The sequence below is a fragment of the Pseudonaja textilis genome, chromosome 7 (genome assembly GCF_049901715.1).
Source record: "Pseudonaja textilis isolate UNSWEBS1 chromosome 7, rPseTex1.2, whole genome shotgun sequence".
Taxonomy (NCBI): Eukaryota; Metazoa; Chordata; class Lepidosauria; order Squamata; family Elapidae; genus Pseudonaja; species Pseudonaja textilis.
Genome location: NC_141996.1, coordinates 3,609,596 through 3,632,634, shown reverse-complemented (window position 1 = coordinate 3,632,634; position 23,039 = coordinate 3,609,596). Strand labels below are relative to the sequence as shown.

Here is a 23,039-nt window from a genome sequence, read left to right as displayed (position 1 = left end):
CTTTCTTTTTCTCCCTTTTTTCTCTTTCCTTCCATTCATCCACCTCATTTACTTACTTCCTCTCATTTCCTCCCTCTCTCTTCTTCCCCTTCCTTTCTCCTTCCCTCCCTTTATCGCTTTCCTTCGACCCATCTCCTTCCTTCCTTCCTTCCTTTTTTCTCTTTCCTTCTACTCCTTTCCTCCCTCCCTCCTTTTTGTCTCTATCTTTCCTTCCATCAATCTTCCTTTGTCTTTCTTTTTCTCCTTCCTTCCTTCCTTCCTTCCTTCCTTTCCTTCCTCTTTTTTCTCTTTCCTTCTACTCCTCCCTCCCTCCCTCTTATCTCTTATCTCTTTCCATCCATTGATCTTCCTTTGTCTCTTTTTTCTCTTTCCTTCCACTCCCTTCCTTCCTCTTTTTCTTTCCTTCCACTCCTTTTCTCCCTCCCTCCCTTTTATCTCTATCTCTTTCCTTCTGTAGATCTTCCTTTGTCTCTCTTTTTCTCTTTCCTTCCGCTCCCTTCTTTCCTTCCTTGCTTCCTCCCTCCCTCCCTTTTTATTGTTCTCTTTCCTTCTACTGATTTTCCTTCCTTCATTTCTTTTTCTTTTCTTCCTTCCACCAATCTTCCTTCCTTCCCCTTTTTCTCTTTCCTTCCACTACCTTCTTTTGTTCTTCCTTCCTTTCCTTTCTTCCTTCCTTTCCTTCCTTCCTTCCTTTCCTTCCTTCCTTCCTTCCTTCCTTCCTTCCTTCCTTCCTTCTTTCTTTCTCTTCCTTCCTTCCTTCCTTCCTTCCTTCCTTTTCCTTCCTTCCTTCCTTCCTTCCTTTCCTTCCTTCCTTCCTTCCTTCCTTCCTTCCTTTCCTTTCCTTCCTTCCTTCCTTCCTTCCTTCCTTCCTTCCTTTCCTTCCTTCCTTCCTTCCTTCCTTCCTTCCTTTCCTTCCTTCCTTCCTTCCTTCCTTCCCTTTCCTTTCCTTTCCTTCCTTTCCTTCCTTCCTTCCTTTCCTTCCTTCCTCTCTCCCTGTTTCCCACTGCCTTTTTGCTCACCTGTGACTATTCTGTTTCTTTGTTCAGGTGAGGAAATATCTTTGTAGCAATGACTCAATTGTCCGGTAACTTTTTGCCAGACCTTCCCTCGCTCATCGATGGTTGTTGTGGTGTACATATCAGAAGGAAGGAATATTCGGTATGTTTGCTGCCTGGAATTATTTACAAAAATAACTATAAAAATGAATACTCACTGATTGCACGTCATAACTTCTCTCTCCTCCCATGCGTATATTGGTAGAGTATCTCATCCTGGAATTGTGGAGTTTCCTTCCAAGTAAACCCAAACAGGACTGGGATGAAATTCACTTAAAACTGATTTTTTGCATTGCCAGCTTTTAAAATTCTAGATCTAGACCTTTGTTGTTGTTGTTGATTGACTTCCTTCAAGACAATGATAGGTTTTACGCCCCGAAAAGCAAACCATTCCTTCCAAGCAGGATTTCTTCAAAACGATCTGGGAATGAGCGATATTATTTTTTTCCCTCAGTTAATTAGCAAATTCTGGGAGTTGGAAGTCCACAAGTCGTAAAGTGGCCAAGTTCAAAACCTCTGATGCTGAACAAAAAATTTTTTTTTGAAGCTTTGGGACTATTAAGATATTTGGACTTCAACTCCTAGTATTCCACCTTGTGTTGTGGCCTGCCAGCGGCCAGTGGAGCTGGCGGCAGACTCGGACAGTGAGGAGGTTGAGGAGGAAACTGGGCCAGTCCTGGAGTCTGGGGAAGGCTCAGACGAGGGCTCTGCATTGGAGGCAGAAATGGGGCCAGGGGCCGTCCGACAGTTATCAGCTGCCTTCGGAGTCAGAGATCAGTGGGGAAGAAGAGCGGCTGGAGCCTGTTCCCAGTATGCACATGCGCAGAGCTGCCAGAAGAAGGGAACAGCTAAGGAACAAGGGTCGACTCAGGAGTAAAACCACAAGTGGATGGTGAATGACCCCTCCCATAGGAAATAAAGAGGAGCGGAAGGGGATTGGGGTTTGCAACAGACAATTAGTTCATTTCATTAGGGTGAAAAATCTATTCCTGACTTCTTGCCAAGTAACTGCTGCTACAGTATGGCATTTGGAGGATATCGGCCTGGCAACTCTCCAAGCCTGAACAAGGTCTGTAGTTGTGAAATCTCACGAAAGACTGTTTGCCGGGAACTTTGCTGGAGAGGAATTCCCTTTGACCTAAATAAAAGGGGTTTTATCGGCTTCATGATCTTGAGAAGCCCAGGTCAGAACACCTCGTTAGCTTGGTAGGTAACATTTTTTTTTATTTTAGGAATCTCCCAAGTGAGCCATCAATAAAAATTCCAGGGTCTCAACTTTCCTCACTTGCCCTGCGGTGAAACCATTATTATATTTATTACAAATTATCTTCTGCAATTCTCTACAGGTAGTCCTCGACTTAACAACAGTTCACGGAGTGACCGTTACAGAGTTACAATGGCGTAGAAAAAAAGGGAGCTAGGACCATTTTTCACAGTGACGAACCTTTTAGCATCCCCCAATGGTCACGCGATCAAAATTCAGACACGTGGCAACTGATTCAATTCTTACGACTGTTGCTGTGTCGTAAGGTTGTGCTTGCGACCCTTTGACAAGCAAAGTTGATGATGGGGAAGCCCGATTCACTTAACAACTAGGTTACTAATCTATATATTTAAAAGCGAAATACCCCTCATGCATCATCACAAAATCTCCAGAACTATAAAGCCTACAAATGTGAAATTTGGCACATCTGTTCCTCTTGGCTTCTCAGGGCTCACTGAGAAAGGATTTTTCGAAATGACCCTCAGAGCATTCATATTTCCTATATTATTATTATTAACACGCTCTGATGCTAAAGAGTTCGACTCCCTCTCCCCACCTGGAAAGAAATCTCTTCCAAATGCAAAACACAAGCAGAGGAGTTTCAGTTTCACAGCACCAAGCAGCTTTAGTACAGAATAGTTGAGCTAAGCCACACCCAGGCTCCTTGCTGTCTCCTTGCTCACACAGCAAATACTCTTTCGGTTTCCAAACAGCCCTCAACTCTCTCACACACTGACAGGATGCTAGCCAGATGAAAACCAATGGATGCTGGTAGGCAGAGGCACAATTCCACCACCACCCTTATTTTCCTCCCCCCAAACTAAGTTTGACCACATAGTTTCCTAGCGAAGCACCGGTATCGAGCTAGTTGTAAATAAAAGATAAAAGAGATAAGGGGTATTACTTAGCGTGGAATAGGTCTTATCAAGGAGATAAGAGGTAAAAATCAGATGAAAAAAGAGTATTGCTATGTATAAATTAAACATGAACATTGTTTATAACTATGACTATGCTAATATAATCTACAGGATTGCAAATAAGCTAACATAAATATAAATGTGGTTAAAATCATTCTGTTGTACTACTACGATTGTTATTGGTATATATGTTACTATTTCTTTTTTCCCCCCTTTCTTTTGTAAAATGGTATGCCCAGACAATACACTGTATTCAAAATGTGTATATATAAATAAAATAAAAAATTTGACCCAAAACAAAAACAACAAGAACCAGGTTAGTAACTTGTCAACTGCAGTGATTCACTTAATGACTGTGGTGAGAAAGGTCATAAAATAGGGCAAAGGTAACAATGCATGTCTCATTTAATGACAGAAATGTCCAGGACTACCTGCATTATATATTCAATACATTTAACTACATATTAAGCAATGCTCTGTGATTGGTGGCCCTTTGGACACACTTTCCAGTTTCGAATCGTAGCCTGAAACTTGTTTCCTGCTCTGTTTACATAGTCACAGAAGAATAACAGCATAACAGAATTGGAAGGGACCTTGGAGGTCATCAAGTCCAACCCTCCCCTGCCCAAAGCAGGAGACCCTACACCAGGAGTTTTTGCAGCTTTAAAACTTGTGGACTTCGACTCCCAGAATTCCTCCTCCAGTCATTTTAGTTCAAAAATTCTGGGAGTTGAAGTCCACAAGTCTTAAAGCTGTCAAGTTTGAAGATGTCTGTTCTAGAATAATGTTTCTCAATGATGGCCGCTCAAAACTGTCTGGACTTCAACTCCCAGAATGCCTCAGCCAGCAATTCATCCCAACTAGTAACATTCTTCCATGTCTTGCACAAAGATGCATATTAAGCTGAACAAGGGTCTTCAAACTTAGCAAGTTTAAGAATTGTGGACTTCAACTCCCAGGGTTCCTGAGCTAACATTAGTGGTAAAAGAATTATGGGAGTTGAAGTCCACAAGTCTTAAAGCTGTCAAGTTTGAAGATCCCTGATCTACATTTTCTATCTTCTATCTTCATATCTATCTATCTATCTATCTATCTATCTATCTATCTATCTATCTAACTACCTACCCACCTATCTATCCATCCATCCCAAGGGTCTTCCATCTTGGCAACTTTAAGACTTGTGGCCTTCAACTCCCAGAATTCCTGAGCTAACATTAGTGGAGGAGGAATTATGGGAGTTGAAGTCCACAAGTCTTAAAGCTGTCAAGTTTGAAGACCCTTGTCCTATACAATTTCTGACACATGGCAGTCCTGGCTCGTCTTGAGAATCCCACAACTTCCGAAGGCAACTTCTGAAATTCTGAATTCTGAAATTACTACCAGTATTAAAACAAGGAAGACACACGATCCCTAGGGTTAATGGATGTGTTTCTCTCAGTCCACAGGGCAACCAAGAGATAAGAAACGGCATACACAATGATAAAACTTTACTTCCTGGTGTGCTACAGATCAAAGAAAGGCAAATCCAACATAACATTAACCCAAAACTATTTGGCAAATCATGTAAGCCAGGTAATTGGATTCCATCTTGATTTCCCACAGTGATATATATATATATATACACACACAACACAATACAACCCCTTGTGCAATACATTTGCATATTTAAAATGCTTTTCTTCAGTAGCGTCACTTTAAATCAGGGAACTAAAAGTGCTATTAGGCCTAAGGTTAACTTAATTTCTAATCTCCACCCTAGTCATGGGGATTCCTTGTTCATTAACTCTTTATCTGTGCACCACAGATATCCTATCTCCCCTGGTCCTCCTCCTCCCTAGACTAGCCAGGCCCAGTTCCTGCAACCCTCCATTGTATATTTTAGCCTCCAGTCCCCTCATCAACCTGGTTGCTCTTCTCTGCACTTTTTCTAGAGTCTCAGCCTCTTTTTTATAATGTGGTGACCAAAACTGGATGCAGTACTCTAGGTGTGGTCTTACTAAGGCTTTATAGAGTGGCATTAGTCCCTCCCTTGATCTCGACTGTATCCCTCAAAGAAGCATTGGCTTTTTTTGGGCTGCTGCCACATACTGCTGACTCATATTTAATTGGCTGTCCGCTAAGACACCAAGAACCCTCTCACAGTTACTGCTATTAAGCCTAGTTTCACCCAGTCCAGAGGTGGGATTCAGCAGGTTCTGACCAGTTCTGGAGAACCAGTAGCATCAATTTGGAGTAGTTCGGAGAACCGGCCAATACAGCCCTCTGACTGCCCCCGGCCCCACCTATTCTCTGCCTCCTGGGTCCCAGGTGATCGGCTGGGTCTGCACAGGAGAACGGAGCTGGAAAGCAGGTTAGTGGGGTGGGCAGGGAATGGAGATTTTGCAGTATCCTTCCCCTGCCAGGCCCACCAAGCCACGCCCACAGAACGGGTAGTAAAAACATTTGAATCCCACCACTGACCCAGTCTGTATGTGTATTGTATTGTACTGTACTCTATTCATTGCACTCCATTCTAAATATTCCATCCCATTCCATCCCATTCCATTCTAACCTATTCTATTCTTCTATAGCACTTAGACTTATATACCTCTTTACAGAGCTTTCCAGCCCTCTCTAAGCATATTGCCCCCAACAACTTGGGTCCCCATTATACCCACCTCAGAAGGATGGAAGTCAACCTTGAGCCTAGTGGGATTTGGACCGCAAATTGTAGGCAGCAGGTTGCAGCAGAAGTAGCTTGCAGTATTGCACTCTAGCCACTGCGCCACAGGGGCTCCTTAATATTCTATTCTAGTCTAGTTCTATTCTATTCTATTCTATTCTATTCTATTCTATTCTCTATTCCTAATTCTTATTTCTATTCTATTCTCTATTCCTAATTCTTATTTTTTTCTATCCTATTCTATTTCTATTCTCTATTCCTAATTCTTATTTCTATTCTATTCTATTCTCTATTCCTAATTCTCTATTCTATTCTCTATTCCTAATTCTTATTTCTATTCTATTCTATTTTATTCTCTATTCCTAATTCTTATTTCTATTCTATTCTATTCTATTCTATTTCTTATTTCTATTCTATTCCATTCTATTCTATTCTCTGTTCCTAATTCTTATTTCTATTCTATTCTATTCTCTATTCCTAATTCTTAGTTCTATTCTATTCTATTTCTATTCCATTCCATTCTATTCTATTCTCTGTTCCTAATTCTTATTTCTATTCTATTCTATTCTCTATTCCTAATTCTTAGTTCTATTCTATTCCATTCTATTCCATTCTATATTCTCCTCTACATTCTACTCCATTCCATTCCATTCCATTCCATTCTAACCTATTCTATTCTTCTATATTTTATTCTATTCTAACTATTCCATTCCATCCTAATTCTATTCTATTCTATCCTTCCCTCCCACCCCCGTGGAGAGGGACGCGCAAGCGCGGGCTGCCGCCCCTCCCTCTGAGTCAAGCCCCTCCCCTTTCAAAATCCACAGCTGGCGGTGGAGGGAGGGAGGGAGGAGGGAGGGGGGACGGCAGTGGGAACAGTAGGTGGATCGGAGCCGGAGAGCGGCTGCTGGCGAGCGAGGTGAGGCTGGGGGAGCCGGGGAGCCAGGACGGCTGGAGCAGCGTCGGCCGAGGGTGGGGAGGGGGGCTGCGGCGACCGCGGGCGCCCTCTTGCAAAGCCAGAGCTCCTTCCGCCGTTCCCTGGTTGCAAGAAGACGCGGCTTAAAGCTCGCGGAAAGCGGGAGGCTGCCGTGTGCTTGGCTAGGTTGGGGGGACCGACTGGTTCCAGACATGCATGCCCAGCTCTTGCAGGCAGATCGGGGGTGCAGGGATCCCCCGGAGATCTCTTCGATCCTCCCTCCCCGCTTTCCTCCTCCTCCTCCTCCTCCCTTGCTTGTTTTTCTTGGGGTCTCAATCTTGCAACACTGGGTTTCGTTGCTTCTTTTTTTTGGGGGGTGGTCTCTGCTCCGGGGCTGGGCTGGTGCAATTGTGGCTTGCAAAAACATACAAACCACGGGCAATCCTGGCTTGTAAAGAAAGCCGCTTTGGTTTTCCCCTCGGGGCTTCCGGACAAAAGAATGGTGAGATTGCAGCTCGCAGGTGTAGCGAATGGAGGTTAAAGGGAGAAAAATAAACGGGATTTGTGGGGAGACGTTGGCTTCTCTCTTTTTAAAGGAATATTTGCCCCTTCATTAGCTTGGGCAGGATTCTGCTTTTCTCTTTTCCCCCTTACTTTTTCATTCAAGTTTCTAGTCCCTGGGGCAAAAGTGGGAGGGGAGAGGTTGTATGGCCAGGAGAAACAAAGGGAAGCTGTTGGAACTAGCCTCCACCTCCTCCTTCTCCTTCCAAGAAATTCCCTAGTTTCTTTCGGACAAACAACCTCTCCCTGCCACCACTTTTGCCCCAGGAACTAGAAACTTGAATGAAAAAGTAAGGAAAAGCCAAGAAGTCTTAAAAGGCCAGTCACTGGATTGGAATAGAGCAGCTTTAAGACTTGTGGACTTCAACTCCCAGAATTCCTCCTCCAGTCCTGTTAGCTCAGGGATTCTGGGAGTTTGAAGTCCACAAGTCTTAAACTTACCAAGATGGAAGACCCTTGGGATGGATGGATAGAGAGAGAGAGAGAGAGGAGAGAGGATAGATAGATCAGAAACTGATAGATAGTCTGATAGATCCGAGCTCAGGAATTCTGGGAGTTTGAAGTCCAGAAATCTTAAACTTGCCAAGATGGAAGAGAGAGAGAGAGAGAGAGAGAGAGAGAGAGAGAGAAGATAGACACTGAGATCAGGGGTCTTCAAACTTGACAGCTTTAAGACTGGTGGACTTCAACTCCCAGAATTCCTCCTCCAGGCATGTTAGCTCAGGAATTCTGGGAGTTTTAAGTCTACAAGTCTTAAACTTGCTTAAGTTTGAAGACCCTTGGAATAGAATAACAGAGATGGAAGGTACCTTGGAGGTCTTCTAGTCCAACCCCCTGCTTAGGCAGGAAACCCTACACCACTTCAGACAAACGGTTATCCAACATCTTTTTAAAAACTTCCAATGTTGGAGCATTCACAACTTCTGTTGGCAACGTTGTTCCACCGATTAATTGTTCTAACTGTCAGGAAATTTTCCTTAGTTCTAGGTTGCTTCTTCTACCTGGATTAGTTTCCACCCATCGCTTCTTGTCCTGCCTCTTCAAGTGTTTTGGAGAATAGCTTGACTCCTTCTTCTTTGGGTCAGCCCCTGAGATTGGAGAAGACATTTTTAAAAAGACCCCCTTCCTAAACTTAGGTTTGCTTTGGCTGGACTGATCCTTTCGGTAAACTGGGATTTCTTTTTTTTTTATAAACTCCGGTGGACCAGCTTTAGCCCTGGAAAATCACAATGGGGCTTGATGCGTTATGTGAGATCAGTTGTGGAGTTCTGGCTTCGATGTTAAATAGAACAGAACAGAATAGAATAGAATAGAATAGAATTCTTTTATTGGCCAAGTGTGATTGGACACACAAGGAATTTGTCTCGGTGCAAATGCTCTCAGTGTGCATAAAAGAAAAGAGACATTCATCAAGAGTCAAGAATCATCAGGTACAACACTTTCTTCCTGATCTTGAAAAGTTAGCTCTCTCTTCTCCCTTTCTCCTTTTCCAACTTTTTTAGAATAGAATTGGAATTCTTTATTGGCCAAGTGTGGTTGGACACGTAAGGAATTTGTCCTGGTGCAAAGGCTCTCAGTGTCCATAAAAAAGAAAAGATACATTCGCCAAGAGTCAAGAATCATAACACTTAATAATAATAAATGGGGGAATGGGTCCCTAACTTCCCATTTGACTGTTTTTGTAACTTAGTTCCTCTTCTTCAAAGGCGATCATTGCTTTATTGTTTCGTTTCTCTGAACTCTTCCCTAAAATTTTGCCAAGTTTCTAGAACTGGTGAGCTAAAAAAACATCAAGGATGTAGCTCAAAGTAACATAATAGTGGCAACATTAAAAAACGAGAAAGGAGGTTAAGTCATGGAAGAGTATAACTCAGTATAAATGGGTGAATTATTATTGGAATCGCCTAAATCTGTTAAACATTACGTGTACGATTAATAATATTCTATCTGTAGCAAAAGGGGCTTATTTACAATATGGAGATTGATACAAAAATAAGAGACTGAAATGGTGAATAATCCAAATGATATACGTGTAAATAATATGAAAACGTATAAGGTTGTCAGTTGTATTGAATATGAACAATGTTGTCGTATTTGTTTTAGAATGTAAGGCACTCTGGTACCACACTGTCCATACAATGATATGGTTGCAAACAAGAAAAAAAATAAAAAATTATATAACCTCAAGGTCCCTTCCCACTTTTGTTATTCTGTGTTTTCAGCCTTGGCACTTCTACTTCCAGAATTCTGGGAATTGAAGTCCACTCGTCTTGAGAAATACTGATGTAGATAGATGATTTAGGAAGACCTTGTAAAAGACTTGTCAATCAAAGGGATGGGATTTACTCTTCTTGATGGGAGGTTTTTACACGAAGGTTGGCTACTCATTGTCGGGGATGCTGTTAGGGAATCCTGTATGCAAGGGGCTGGACTTGATGGCCTTTGAGGTCCTTCCAACTCTATAGTTTCTAGGAGACATTTCAAAGAGGTTGCCAAAAGAGTGGTGATGGGAGAAAAAAAATAGGATAAACCGCTTCAGGTCTCTGAAGTAGATGAGAGAGAAAGGAAGTTCAAAAGCTAATATAAATATGAAATATAAATAAATTTTATTTTCTTTCAGGCTATTCTGCTTTTAAGATGCAGTTAGGCAGATTCCAACTATGTTCATGTATGTATGTATGTATGGTATTCGGCTTTGTTCGGGTATTTTCCCACGTCATTGTAGTTGTGCTTTTAAAGTTGTAGCAACGTTTCGGCAGAATCTCATCTGCCATCATCAGGCTTCTGTATTGTGTTTGTCGAGTACAGACGAACACAATACAGAACACAGTACAGATGAACACAATACAGAAGCCTGATGATGGCAGATGAGATTCTGCCGAAACGTTGCTACAACTTTAAAAGCACAACTATAATGACGTGGGAAAATACCCGAACAAAGCCGAATACCATACATGTAAGTACCCGCGAAAACTTAAGAAAACATACACACACACACACACACACACACACATACACATACATACATACTGGCCAATGGGTGTGATGGGCTATCCAATATTTTATAGATGCCTATGGGCAGAAGCTAGACAGAATTTTGATGGGCAGCCATTCACTTTGATTCCTGTTGAGCAGGAGGGTGGATTAAATGGCCTCTCAGAACCCCATTCAGCCTTAAGAGCCTGTGTTTTGCAGGCATGCAATCTCTTCTTCATGAAACATCAAGTTTTTGCAGGGTTGAATGTGTTCTCGGAGGCAGCCGGCTGGTGGCATGAATAAACAGGCACACAATTTTGAATGGAATCGAGGTTGAAATAGGAAGTGCTGGTGGACTTCAACTTTCTGTCACTAAGCAGGGCTGTTGTTAAATGAGCCGTGCCTGATTTTACAACCTTTTTGCCATGGTGGTTTAAGCGAATCACTACATTTACGTGATTCATGTGCATGTTAAGCGAGTCCGCTTCCCTCATTGACTTCGTTTTAGTGAGCGAATCATGTGTCCATTCACTGAATGTTAATTTGCCCCATTGATTCTGCTTGTCAGAAGCCGGCTGGGCACAAATTGGGATCACGTGACTCCAGGATGTTGTAACTGTTTGTGAAGATATGTTGGTTTCCAAGCGCCCAAGTTTTGATCATGTGGCTGTGAGGAGGCTGAGATGGTCATAAGTGCGAGGATTGATCCCCCCCCCATGCTGTTGTAACTTTGAATAGTCACTAAACAAATGATTGTAAGTCAAAGACTACAGGGGTGGGGTTCGAATTTTTTAACAACCGGCTCAATGGGCGGGGCTAGGTGGGCGGGGCCTTGTGACTGGGTGGGTGTGGCTTCTTCTTTTTTGCAGCCCCTGGGCCTCAGGGCAGCCTCCTGGGCGAAGCACTAAGACAGCGAGGGGGATTCCGGCACAGCTGATCATCGGAACAGCTGATCGTCAGGAGAGGAGAAAAATACTTAAGGAGTGACTGGGCAGGGGAGGTGATGTCAGGCATGCGCGCGATGTTGCGTATGCACAATAAGGACTGACTGGTCAGGGAGGGGCAGAGGGGGCGGGGCCAGCCAGGGGCACGATCTGCCGGTTCTCCGAACTGCACAGAATCATAACAACCAGTTGAAGCAGCTTTCAGAAAAGATGTTTTATGTTTTGTATGTTTGTGTATTGTTTTTGAAAGGCAATAAAATTTTAATTAGTAAGAAATATAATTTGGATAATAGAATGATAAGAAGAAGTTGGGATAAGATATGAAGTTGAGCAGATAACGTAAATATATATATTATAATTTGGAACTATTTTGTATGTTCTACTGGTTTGTTTACAAAAGATCTTTTATGTTATTACGCCTTGATTGTTTGTGTATTGTTCTGTAAAGTTAATAAAATTTGTCTTAAAAAACAACAACAACCAGTTCTATAGAACCGGTCCAAACCAGTAAAATCCCATCCCTGAAGGATTACCTGTACAAAGCACGGGGCCTAAAATTTAATTTTTCATTTTTTTTTTTAAAAAAATAGAAGTCTGCTAATGTTTCTCTTCATACGTCAAACTCGTTGATAGTTTGTTGATGGTACAGGTGGGATGTGATGTGAAATACAGGTAGTCCACGCCTTTTGACCACAGTGGAGCCTGAAATTTCTGTTGTTAATGGCATGAATTTAATTAATTAATTAATTAAAAATGAATTGAGCCAGGTACCAAGCCTCTGAATTTTGATCATGTAACCAAGGGGATGATGCAGTGGACGTAAGTATGAAAAACAAGATTTTCACTGCTGTTGTAACTTCGAACAGTCACTAAAGGAATGCTTGTAGGTCAGGGGCTACCTCTACAGGGAGAGGACTAATAGGATTAATATAGGTAGTCCTCGACTTTACAACAGTCGTGGTTAAAATTTGGATGCTTAGCAACTATATTTACAATGCACTTATAGTATCCTGGGGGATCATGTGATCCCCTTTTGCGGCCTGCTGACCAGCAAAGTCAATGGGGAAGCCAGATTCACTTTAACAACTGGGGGATTCTGAGGTTGAAGTCAGCTGGGGATTCTGGGCGTCGAAGTCAGCTGGGGGATTCTGGGCGTCAAGTCGGCTGGGGATTCTGGACGTCGAAGTTGGCTGGGGATTCTGGGCGTCAAAGTCTGGGGGTTCTGGGCATCAAAGTCGGCTGGGGGATTCTGGGAGTTGAAGTCAGCCAGGGGATTCTGGCAGTTGAAGCCGGCTGGGGGATTCTGGGTGTCGAAGTCGGCTGGGGGATTCTGGGCGTCGAAGTCTGGGGGTTCTGGGCATCAAAGTCGGGTGGGGATTCTGGGAGTCGAAGTCGGCTGGGGGATTCTGGGAGTCGAAGTCGGCTGAGGGATTCTGGGAGTTGAAGTCGGCTGAGGGATTCTGGGAGTTGAAGTCAGCCAGGGGATTCTGGGCGTCAAAGTCGGCTGGGAGATTCTGGGCATCAAAGTCGGCTGGGGATTCTGGGCGTCGAAGTTGGCTGGGGGATTCTGGGCGTCGAAGTCGGCTGGGGATTCTGGTGTCGAAGTTGGCTGGGAGATTCTGGGTGTCGAAGTCGGCTGGGAGATTCTGGGCGTCGAAGTCTGGGGACTGAGGGATTTTGGGTGTCGAAGTCGGCTGGGGATTCTGGGTGTCGAAGTCGGCTGGGGGATTCTGGGCGTCGAAGTCAGCTGGGGATTCTGGGAGTCGAAGTCGGCTGGGGGATTCTGGGCGCGAGTCAGCTGGGGGATTCTGGGAGTCGAAGTCAGCTGGGGGGATTCTGGGCGTCGAAGTCGGCTGGGGGATTCTGGGAGTTGAAGTCAGCTGGGGGGATTCTGGGCATTGAAATCCACCCATCTTAAAAGCTTCCCAGGTTGAGCAACCCTGGTGCAGATACACCCGAAACATGGGCGAAACAATAAGCTTGACGTCCAGCAACATTTACAAGGTCACATGTGGTCTGCATTTGGACTGGATTCAAATATGCCAGGTTGCTATAACAATGCTTTGTTGAATAAGCCACAGTTGACTGGATTCCTGCATTGCATAAACCATAAGTTATGCTTCAAAGGCCACAAGTGGACAGTATGCACAGGCTTTGGGACTAAACCCAGGAGAGTTGAACATAATGTGTTAACGAACTGCCCAATCCATGCTATAATTCTTCTTGGTTTGAAAAAAAAATCTCATTTGCAAAAGCAATAAAGACAGGGCACTTGTGAATTGGGCAGCAAACAGTCAGAGACGCTGACATGAACTTGTAGATGAATAAATACATTTTACATTTATATTTGCATCAAACAAGATAAGTTGGGCACATCACTTCATTGTGAGGTAAATCGTGAGGTAAATCACAGAATAGAGCACATAGAAGAAAAAGGCAGGAAAAAAGGGAACCTCCCCCTTTAGACTCCTCAACCAATCATAATTTAGATTACCTCACGCGGGAGCCGGCCCTCTCCCATCAATCAACTACAACTTGTGTTTACACTTTTCTTCCAATTATTAAATATCTTAACAGTTATTCAAACCCCCAGTTATCCTGATTCACCCATTATATTAAAACCAAGCAAGCCACCTTTTGGCCTTGTATAATGTGCGAATTGACCCCAGAGTCAAACTGCTGCCTTGTTGCTTTTTCTCCTCAGGAGCGTTTCCTCAGAATCGGGGGATCATGAGGACTAGAAAATTTTTTAGCCTGTTTGTTTCCTGGTGTTTGAAAACCGATGGCAGTTTGTTCAGTGGAGGCTTTTCATCGACCTGGATCTGCCCTGAACACCTTTGTGTGTGTGTGTGTGTGTGTTTTCTGTCAAAAGAGTTTCTCTAGAATTGTTTGATTCGTAGTTTTTTTATTTACAAAGCTTTGCAAAGTTTCGGGGAGGAACCTCATCCCATTTTCAGGAGAAGAAGACACATCCGTGTGCCTCGCCTTCATCGACGTGTGTTTACAAGCACAGGGAGTCCTCGACTTACAACCATTCATTTAGTGACAGTTCAAAGCGACAATGGCTCTGAAAAAAGGGACGGGACCATTTTTCACAGTAACATGTGAAACATACGTGTAATTACACACAGTTACATGTGTAGCATCCTCGTGATCATGTGATCCAAATTCAGATGTTTGACAAGTGACTCATATTTATGACTGGTGCTGTGTCCTAAGGTCATGCGATCCCTTTTTTTGCGACCATCTGACTAGCAGTTCACTTAACAATGGTGGCAAGAAAGGTCATAAAAATGGAACAAAACTCTCGTAATAGATGTCTTGCTTCACAACAGAAATGTTGGGATCAATTGTGGTCGTACATCGAGGACTCCTGTAGTCCTTGACTTAACAACCATTCATTTAGCGACCGTTCAAAGTGACAGTGGTGCTGAAAAGAGGGACGTCACCGTTTTTCACAGTTGCAACCTTACAAACCTCAAAATTCAGACGGTTTGACAAGTGACTCATTTATGACTGTTGCTGTGTCCCAAGGTCATGTGATGATCCCTTTTTTGCAACCATCTGACCAGCGATTCACTTAACAATGGTGGCAAGAAAGGTCATAAAAATGGAACAAAACTCACGTAATAGATGTCTCGCTTCACAATAGAAATGTTGGGCTCAATTGTTGTACATCGAGGACACCTGTAGTTCTCGATTTAACAACCGTTCACTTAGCGACCGTTCAAAGGGACAATGGCATTGTAAAAAGTGATTTTTGACCATTTTTTTCCCACACTTGGGACTGTCGCAGCATCCCCACAATCACAAGATCAAAATCCGACACGAATTTATGATGGTTGCAAAAGTCCCCGCATTGCATGATCCCCTTTGACGACCTTCTGACAGGCAAAACCATAGATGGGAAACCGGATTCATTTAATGCCCTTGTGATTCATTTAACAACTGCAAATGATTTGCTTAGCAACATCGGCCAAAAGGTCCTAAAATCAGGTGCGACTCAACTCAACAACCGTCTTGTTTAGCGATGGAAAACGTGGTTGCAGGTCAAAGACTGCCTGTATTGTATTCCATAGTCTGTTGCAGAGGAAAATTCTCCTCTGCTTTTTTTCTGACCAACTCAATGTTTTTATTACGTTATAAGATGTAAATCAATACGTTGAAAAATTCAGATTTTTTTTTTTCTCTTATCATTGTGACTCGGGAGAATTTTTTCTCTCTGCTGGAGCAACGTGATTTCAGCAAAGTGTTTTGATAAGGATTAGAAAGAAGCAACACCGCCCCACCGTTTCAGAAACTGGTCGAGCAAAAAGGGATTTGCAAACAAAACTATTTTTTTTTTTAGTGCTTATTGTCTTTCTTTTATAGTCTTTAGCGTCCACCCTAGTCCAAAGAGACTCCGGGCGTGGCGCAGGGAAAAATTGCTAACATCATAACAAAAATCAACAATGCAGATGTTGCATTGGAGAAGGAGAGTTGTGTCACCGATAGTCCCCATTTTATTATCACAATTGGGAACAGAATTTCCTTTTTTTTAAAAAAAACACTTTGTTCAGTTTTTCCAACAATTTAAAAACATTTAAAAAATGCATCTATGTTGAAGACATCATTTACATTTCTTAATCATATTTTTATACTTGATTTTCTATTACATTGCAATTTTTACATGTTACTTTTTCTATTAATTCTCCATTCCTTACTCCTTGCTTATACCGCTTGTTACAGAGGACATTTTCTGTTAATTCTACATTCAGTACATATAGCTTCATATTCTTTCATTAATTACAATATTACTTTTCTTTCTATTCTCTAATCATATATGGCTTGTGAACGGGATTTCCATGGTTAAGCAGCGCGGCGGTTAAGGGAAATGAAATGCCAGATTTTTACAACCTCTTTTTGCCACAGTTCAGCAAATTGCTCGCTTGTTAAGTGAATCATCGGGTGGTTAGGTGAATTTTGCCATCAGTTTTGCTTGTCGGAAGCCAGCTGGAAAGGTGTTGTGGCCCGAGGGGGAATGGAACCGGCACAGAGAGAGGGGGGCGGAGCCTGGGCTGTCCGTCAGCCCTTGGAGAGTCAACAGCCGCCAGGTCTGGAGGTGACTGATGCGAAAGAGGAGGAACAGCTGGGTCCAGTGCCTGACAAGCGCAGAAGCCAGAGGAAAGGAGAGCAGTGGAAATCTATGGGCTGGTCCTCGGGATGGGAGCTCCGAGGGGGAATGGAACTGGCACAGAGAGAGGGGGGTGGAGCCTGGGCTGTCCGTCAGCCCTTGGAGAGTCAACAGCCGCCAGGTCTGGAGGTGACTGATGCGAAAGAGGAGGAACAGCTGGGTCCAGTGCCTGACAAGCAGATGTGCAGAAGGCAGAGGAGAGGAGAGCAGTGGAAATCTATGAGCCGGTCCTCGGGACAGAGGAGCCATCACTCTTCCCACCCTAGCTCTGGGGATAAAAGGCAGGGGCAGAGATGAATAGATGTGGCAGACAACTATTCATCTCCCAGACGGATGGACTTGTTCGCCTGCGGTGAGAGAGGAACTTTTTGCCGGGGTTGCCTAATAAAGGAATCTTTTGCGTTCACTTCAGAGGGTTTGTCGTGTTTGGGGAGCTGGGTCAGAACCAAAGGCAATACAGTGAAGAAATGGTCCCCATCAATTGTTCCTTGTTGCAGGGTGCACATTTTTGGAGTGTGTGTGTGTGTGGGGAGAGAGTCATTGCTGGTTGGTGCCATGGGGTGAGTTCTGTTGCTAGATAGGTATCCTACCTTTGTTGGATCTTGGGCAAGGGCATTTGCCTACGAATAGACCTAGTTATCTCTTCATCTCTTAAGTGCTGACATCTGCTGTGGGCTATCGAGGAGTGGGGGCTGTTAAGAATGAGTCTGCTTCCTGCCTTTAAAAAAACACGTTTCTCCATTTTTCATCCAGGGAAGTATAATATTCTGCCTTTTTAACATTTCCTAGAATATTTCATTCTTCTAGGAGAGGAATGGGTGCTAACTTCCTACAACCACTTGCCCCAAAGGAATTAGAAATGTGACAAAGAATTGGGTGGTGCCAGGGCGAACTTAATTCACCTCTGCAACATTTTAATTAACGTTACTTTTAAAACACAGGCATTTAAACAATGAATAATCCCCCAATTATAATTACCTAGCAACTTTTGCAAGGGCCTGGAGCCACCCTTTTTTTTTTAACCATCTGCATTGCTGCAAAGTAGATAACGATAGTCAAAAAAAAAAAATCCATTTAGCTGAGAATATGTCTACCCAGCTGCCGACAAGGAGATTAACATACATTTTGCATGTATTATTTAGGTTGTCAATTTTACAGGGACATGGGGCCTGCTTCTGTTTTGCCCCTCATATGTAAAATTTCCTGGCAGCGCAGACCACTTCTAGATCGGAACCGTCTTCTGGAAGATTGCAAATTCTTTTTTAATTGCTTGTGCACGAGACAAAATTCCTGGGTTGCCACTGTTGAAAATAAAATAAAGTCCAGGAATAATTGCTTCTGTTCTGTTCATCTCTTTGGGTTTGATACGTGCTAGCTACCTTGCTTTAGGTAATGTGTATTTTTACTTCATCATGTAATATTTTAGATTTTACACGGGCACAGGGAATTAACACTGCCTTCCAATTCTGTTTTTTTTTTTTTCTGGTTTAATAACTGTTGGAAGAATTATCCTTCTGGGTTCAGTACCAAGTGGGGGAAAAAAGACACCGGAAACGTAGAGGCTGTTTGAAAAGATGGTTTAATGGTGGTTAGGACCACGTGGCTTGGAGTTCCAAAGGGAAAAGGACGATCGCATGCTTCAAGATGTTGGGTGAAGGAAAAGAAGGGAAAAGGGCTGACATGCTCTGAGTCCCTGGGTTTTATACCCGCTGGGGGGGATTTGAATTTGAGCTTGCATTCCGATTGGTTGTCAGACTCACATGGGCCCATACAGGGGCAACTCTGTAGGCTGTCCTGAATCCCAGGCTTGGTTGAGCCTTGCTGGATGATGGTGTTGTAATGAAAGGGCTTTGGGCAATTCCTATTATGGCTGTACCTGGAGTAGATCTTTGTTATGTAGAATATTCTGGCCCAGGTGGGAGGAGTGAGCTTCTGCCCTTCTGAGATTCTACTTTCCTTTTAGAGGAAAGATTCTGCCTTTTTGATATTTCCTAGGATATTTCATTTTTCTAGAAGAGGGGTGGGTGCTAACTTCCTACACTTTATTATGTAATATTTTAGATTTACCTTGGCACAGGGAATTAACACCGCCTTCCAACTCTGGTTTTTCTGTTAATAACAACATAGTAACAAATGTTATGTTTTGTTACTCTATCTTTGTTATATGTTTTGTTTTATTTCCTCTGTTCAATTACTTTTTGTGTTGCAATGTAAAAAAAAATTTTTTGGCTGGTCATTAACTGAATAAAAAGTACAGGTACTTCTCGAGTTACAACCGGTCACTGAGCAAACCACAATTCAGCCTAAAAGTTCTGTTGCTAAGCAAGGCTTAGTGTTGTTAAGTGAGTTGGGCCCAATTTTACAACCCTTTTTGCCACAGATATTAAGCAATTGCTGCCAGTTGTTAAGTGAAACATGCAGTCATTAAACGCATTCTAGCTTTCTCCTTTGGCTTTTTTTGCTTGTCAGAAGCCAGTTGGGAAAGTGGCAAATCCTGGGATGCCGCAAAACCATCAGAATTGCATGCAAAGAAGTCCTTGAGTTACGACTATAGTCAGGACCGGAATTCCCATTGTTAAGCAAGGTGCTGGGATTTGGGTAGATTATATTAGCCCTGTTACCAGTAATCCTTGATTTATTATCACAGTTTGTTTGTTTGTTTGATTTGTCAAATGCTTACAAGATAATAGGTATAAGTATAAACATGAGTAAGAATACAGGAAATAGGTACGAATAAACGGGGACAATAGGACAGGGGCGGTAGGCACGATGGTGCCCTTATGCAAGTCCCTTACAGGCCTCTTAGGAATGGGGTGAGGTCAATCGTGGCTAGTTTAAGGTTAAAGGAGTGGGGGTTACAGACCTCTTAGAAATGGTTATTCTCTCCCTTCCTTTCTCTCCTCCCTCCATTCTTTTCTCTCCTTCCTTCCTTCCTTCTTTCCTTCCTTCCTTCTTTTATTTTTTATTTTATTTATTTATTTATTTGATTTGTCAATCACTTTCAAGATAATAGTGGTGCGCTTATGCGTGCCCCCTTACAGACCTCTTAGGAATGGGGTGAGGTCAATCGTGGCTAGTTTAAGGTTAAAGGAGTAGGGGTTACAGACCTCTTAGAAATGGTTATTCTCTCCCTTCCTTTCTCTCCTCCCTCCATTCTTTCTCTCCTTCCTTCCTTCCTTCCTTCCTTCCTTCCTTCCTTCCTTCCTTCCTTCCTTCCTTCCTTCCTTCCCCTTCCCTGTTCTCTTTCCTTCCCCCTTCCTTCCTTCCTTCTTTCCTTCCTTCTTTTATTTTTTATTTATTTATTTGATTTGCCAGTCGCCACAAGATAATAGGTATAAGTATAAACATGAGTAAGAATACCGGAAATAGGTACAATAAATGGGGACAATAGGACAGGGACACGATGTGCCATGCACCCCTTACAGACCTCTTAGGAATTGGCAAAACTTTCCGCCGTGTAAGTCACTTTTTTCAGTGCCGTCGTAACTTGTGAACAGTCACTAAACGAAGCTGCCAAACTATAAAACGGGTACAAAATGGGGGAAAGCAGGATCAAGGGTGACAGCGAATTACGCACCTCAGAGTTGGCTTTGCCCAGGTAAATGCCAGATGTATTATGTTAACTTCAAATAAATCTTGTTTTAGTTTTTGCAAGTGTGGCTCGAGGCTCATGATTTAATTGGAGTAACTGCCGGAATCCTGACAGAAGTGTTGTAAGTCAAGGACTCTCTACCTGTAGTTAGTACTCCTGGAGGTCTCGCTTCTCATAGTCTCACTTCTCTTCCACCCAAAACTCTTCCAATAGAATATAGAGTAATAGATGTCTATGGAGTTTCTCTGTCATTCAGGTCATGACTGTCCAAAAGTTGCTTTTTTCAAGAAGTAACTGGACTTTCTTGGTTTTTCTTTGAACATGTTTCACTTCTCTATAGAACCGCTTGTTATCAGCTGTTCTGCTGTGCCGGGAGATTTAGATTAGCTAGAAAGCAGGAAATCCTTGGATTTCTTGCTTTCTAGCTAGTCTAAAAGCAGAGCTGAACCTTCCTTAGGACCGAAGCTTCTATTTTTTCAGTGCAGACTCAGGTAGCAGATGGCAGAAAGATAGACCTCTGAGTGAATCTGTGACTCTGCAAGCAACTCAATCTGCCTGCCTGCTTTGCCTGATTTTGGGTACAAGTTGCTCTTTTTTTATATTAAAAAAAATCAATATTTCCATCAATATTTATAATATTTACATGCAAGCCACGTCCACCCATATAACCACCAAGCCATACCCACAAATTAGGTAACACCCACATAACTGGTTGTTAATAAATTTGAATCCCACCCCTGGTTGTTCTATCTCTTCTGAAAGCCTCCAGTGACGGAGCACTCACAATTTTTAGAGGCAAGTTGTACCACTGATTAATTGTACTAAATGTCAGAAAATGCCTCCTTATTTTCTAAGTTGCTTCTCTTCTTCATTAGTTTCCACCCATTGCTTCTTGTCTTGCCCTCAGGTGCTTTGGAGAATGGCTTGACTCCCTCTTCTTTGGGGCAGCCCCTGAGATATTGGAAGACTGCAATCACATCACTCCTTTGTCCATCTTTGCATCAAACTAGCCAATGCCTGGTTCCTGCAAACCTTCTTCGTATGTTTTAGCCTCCAGCCCCATAATCTTCTTCGTTGCTCTTCTCTGCGCTCTTTCCAGAGTCTCAATATCTTTTTTTTTGTATTGTGGTGACCAGAACTGGATGCACTTTGTTTTTTGGTTCTTGCTAAAGGTGGAACAAGTTTTACATGAAGCCATTTCCTGCTGGGGGGGAAAAATAATCCATCAGGAAACCTTTGGCTTAGATCCCAGCAGCCTAATTAATTAAATCAAGGGAAAAGGAAGAGAATTAAGCCAGCAAAGAGCTGATTCAATCCTAAAAAACAATGGCTATCCCACAAATTCTTTGAATTTTGCCCAGGAGTCTTTTCAAATTATCCACATAGGGGGCAAATCTTTGCCACCCAATGGCAGTAAATCAAATATATTTTTCTGTGCTTTGCGTAAACTAAAGAACATATATCAGAGTTGGAAGGGACCTTGGAGGTCCTATAGTCCAACCCATTGCTCATACAAGAAACCCTACATCAGTTCAGACAAATGGCTGCCCAGTCTCTCTTTTTTTTAAAGCCTCCAGTATTTGAGCATTCACAACTTCTGGCGACAAGTAGTTCCACTGGTTAATTGTTCTCACCGCCAGGAAATTTCTTCTTAATTCTAAGTTGCTTCTCTCCTTGATTAGTGTCCATCCAATATTTCTTGTCCTGCCTCTTCAGGGGCTTTGGAGAATAGTTTGACCCGCTCTTTTTGGTGGGGCCAAGCCCTCAAATATTGGAAGCCTGCTCTCATGTCTCCCCTGGTCCTTCTTTTCATTAGATTAGACATAGCGATGGATCCGTTAAAACATCTTCTTTTTCCACCATGTCTTGTTGCAAGTTGTGATTCCACTATGTCTAGAGAGCAAGCCAGAAATGGATGGATTTTTTTTTCCTTTCTTTCTTAAAAGGAAAATTCCATCGGCCAACAATTGTGGTTGCTGGACTAAATCCAGGATACCGAAGAGACGATTAGAAATCACTAATGCTCTTTGTAAAATCAGGAAACGTTGCTGGTTCCAACTTCTAGAAAGGCAGCTCTTAAGTCCTCTAATATTGTTTTGTTCCTTTCTCCTAAGTTAGTTTACTGGAAAAAAGCACCATAGCTGCACACCGGTGGTGGGATTCAAATCTTTTTGCTACCGGTTCTGTGGCGTGGCTTGGTGGGCGTGGCAGGGGAAGGAGACTGTGAAATCTCCAGTCAGAGGTGGGATTTGCTGGTTCTCTGAACTACTCAAAATTTCCGCTACCGGTTCTCCAGAACTGGTCAGAACCTGCTGAATAGCCACCTCTGCTGCACACATAGAACAAAATTACTCATGCATGCATTCTATTGTCAATCCTTGACTGTTTTTTTCCAATGCTTTATTGCGTTCTTTCATTTATACATATAAGCATTATTTAATAAACAGTACTGTGACATTTTACATACATTTGTGTATCCTTTCCAATACTTTCTCTACATACTACTTTCATACTATCATATCTATTCTATACATTATTTACATGTTCTTATTTCTATTGTCAATCCAGATATACCATACTTCCCATATTGCATAGTATTCTGTGTCTACTTTCCCTTTTAATTCCAATGGTTAATTTATCCATTTCTGCACATTTGAAGATTTTTTTAATTATTAAACCTTCAGGTAGAATGGAGTTTATCGTCCAACACTGCGCATAGGAAATTCTTGCTGCTGTTAATATATGTAACATAAGATATTTTAACTTTCTGTATAATTTCTTTTCATTATTCCTAAAAGAATTAATTCTGGGACAAAAATCAATTTTAACTCCTCTAACCACATTTCTGTCACTTTCCAATATTTTCAGGGCACCAAGAATGAAAGAAGATGCCTTGTGCTTGTCCACATTTCCAGCAATTTGATTTGGATAAATCTTAGCCAATCTTGAAGGTGCCATATGCCAACGGTAGAACATTTT

General features: G+C 42.5%; 1 protein-coding gene and 1 long non-coding RNA gene across 2 annotated transcripts in view; both read left to right on the top strand.

Moving 5' to 3' along the window:
• The window catches only part of LOC148125223 (uncharacterized), a 301,326-nt gene that overhangs the window by 209,282 nt on the left and 69,005 nt on the right, over positions 1 to 23,039 (top strand). The gene's annotated exons all lie outside the window — the stretch shown is intronic.
• CAPN5 (calpain 5) overlaps positions 6,694 to 23,039 on the top strand; it is an 85,351-nt gene continuing 69,005 nt past the window's right edge. Inside the window, exon 1 of the mRNA XM_087937808.1 lies at positions 6,694 to 6,817. The gene's annotated coding sequence lies outside the window, so the exon portion shown is untranslated. The remainder of the gene's footprint in view (positions 6,818 to 23,039) is intronic.